A 2,731-nucleotide genomic window follows, 5' to 3' on the forward strand; every position below is an offset into this window, starting at 1 on the left:
ATATAATTCCGTGAGAATCAACTAGACAGTCAAACCCAATCAAGGAAATATATCCAAGAGATGTATCTCTATCTCTCAATACAATCTGCAATCGAACATATATGAATCTGTGATCCTGATTGATATGAGAAATAACTTGAACGGTGTAAAAAACCAATGATCAAGTGTCAATCAATTATTACCCAACAAACAAGGTCAGATTTCCCAATTGATTGAACTATGCACAACCTGTGATATTCCAATTATATAAAATATAATGCGTAAAAGAAATAACACAGACACCAAAATTTTTGTTAACGAGGAAACCGCAAATGCAGAAAACCCCCGGGACCTAGTCCATTTTTGAACACCACATTGTATTAAGACGCTACAGACACTAGCCTGCTACAAATTAACTTCGGACTGGAATGAAGTTAAGCCCTAACCAATCTCACACTGATCAAGGTACAGTAGCGTTCCTTACGCCTCTGAATCCTAGCAGGACTCTACGCACTTGATTTCTGAGCTGATCTCACCCACGACTAAGAGTTTCTACGACCCAAAGTCGAAGACTTATAAACAACTTTGTCTCCCAAAAAAATGTCTATTCTGATAGATAAATATGTCTCCCACAGAAATACCTATGAAGTTTTGTTCCGTCGTATGATAAATCAAGGTACACAGGAACCAATTGATAATCCGGTCTTATATTCCCGAAGAACAGCTAAGAAATATCAATCACCTCACAATAACTTAACTATATGGTAGTATAACAAGTTATTGTAGAATCACAAAGGATGAGACGAAGAGCTTTGTGATTACTTTTTATATCTTACCTATCGGAGATAAATATCGAGCAAATATTAGAGAAGATAGTACTCAACACGATAAAAAAAAGTAAGATCAGAATACGCAACTACAGAGAAAATTGTTCGATCTGGCTTCAGAATCCCAATGAAGCCTTTAAGTCGTTAACCTATAATGGTTTTAAGAAAAACCTAGGTTAAAGGACAATCGTTCTAGTCGCAACTAGTATCACACAGGAGGTGTGGGGATTAGGTTTCATAGGTTCTAGAGTTCTCCTTTATATAGCCTTTCAAATCAGGGTTTGCTAAGTTAGCTTAGAAACAAAGCATTCCATATTCACCGTTAGATGAACATCTGATTTAAGATACAAGCTAAGTATGCTTGAAACCAAAGCAACATCTCTCCACCGTTAGATGTTCTTAGATTGTCACACACAAATAAAATATACTTTCATTTAGATGTGGGTAACCGTACTTAAACGTGTATATTGAGTTGGCTCAATAATAGTGTAAAGACGAGGGTACCCAAATATACCTCAATCTAAAACTTTTCCACCTATAAGTCCTTTCTCCGAAAGTGATTGTGTATGGGCTGAGTCGATACAATACAACTAATCGGTTCACACTTCGTGTGATTGTCTATGTATACGAGATCGAGACAATACGACAACAAGATAACTTGTGTGATTGACTATGGATACAAGATCGAGACAATACAACAACGAAGTATGTTTACATGATAAAAGGTTCAGACTTAACCAAACACAATAGGATTGCTATCAAGTATATATGAATTAATGTTTGTGTATTTTGCTTCTAATTATAATAAAACAATTATAATTGCGGGAATAGAAAAGTAAAAGACACAACAAGATTTTGTTAACGAGGAAACCGCAAATGCAGAAATTTCCCGGGACCTTGTCCAGAATTTAATACTCTCAGGATTAAGCCGCTATACAAAATCTAAACCAAATTTGTATAATTGAGACCAAGCAACTAAATCAATAGTTCACCTAGTTCCGTCTGTATCCCTGCGCCTCCAACTTGCAATAAGTCACACACTTGGAACAATTCCTTTGGTTCGTATTCCAAAAAGTAAAGGAACAACAAATTTGTTCGCTAACAACTCTTTTCAACCAAGTGATGTGAGTTTTACAAAAGGCTCTTCCATTTATCCCAATAAACTCCTTTGTCAGGCCTTTAAATCTATCTTTTCAACAACTACCAAAGTAATTGTTAAGATTATGCAATCAATACTTTTAATCACAAACAATTGTATTGATGCCGATTTACTCAACTAATCAATCCAATCTATCACAAAGATAAACCGATTATAGTTGGATCCTATTCCAGCCGAAACAAGTTTTGTGCACACCAAAGATTATGAACCCAAATATCTTCTTTGTCTTCAAATCTTCTTTGATCTTCAATAAACACCTGCACACAAACAACTTGAATCTCTTGTGATCAATCACACACAAAACTAAGTCTGTTAATAATGGATTATCACAAGACGTCTTTAGATCTACAAACAGTCTAAAGATCCCCTTCGAAACTTCGATCTAGTTTGAGTGAATCTTTTATCAGAAGAGAAGATTCTCAAGCATAAACAAACAAAGTGCAATCAAAGTTCAACCACCGTTAGTCAATCAAATCAATCGAAAACTAATAATAAACTGCAATTATCTAGTTTCCCACCAACGGTACTAATAAAGCTTCTCAATCCCAAAAAGCCTTTAAACCGAGCGGCCGTAAGAGATTTCCCCTAATTAGGTTACTTTCCTCTCCGAATAGGCGGGTCCACCAATAACAACATTATGTTTTTTCAAGTTGTTGTAGAGATAGTGGTAAAAGTGGGTTCTTTTCAGATTTGTGAAGATAACAAAATTTCTAGATTTAAATAAAATTTAGGAAAATAGCAAACTGACGTAAAATTTTATGGAGAA

The sequence above is a fragment of the Papaver somniferum genome, chromosome 7, assembly GCF_003573695.1.
Source record: "Papaver somniferum cultivar HN1 chromosome 7, ASM357369v1, whole genome shotgun sequence".
Taxonomy (NCBI): domain Eukaryota; kingdom Viridiplantae; phylum Streptophyta; class Magnoliopsida; order Ranunculales; family Papaveraceae; genus Papaver; species Papaver somniferum.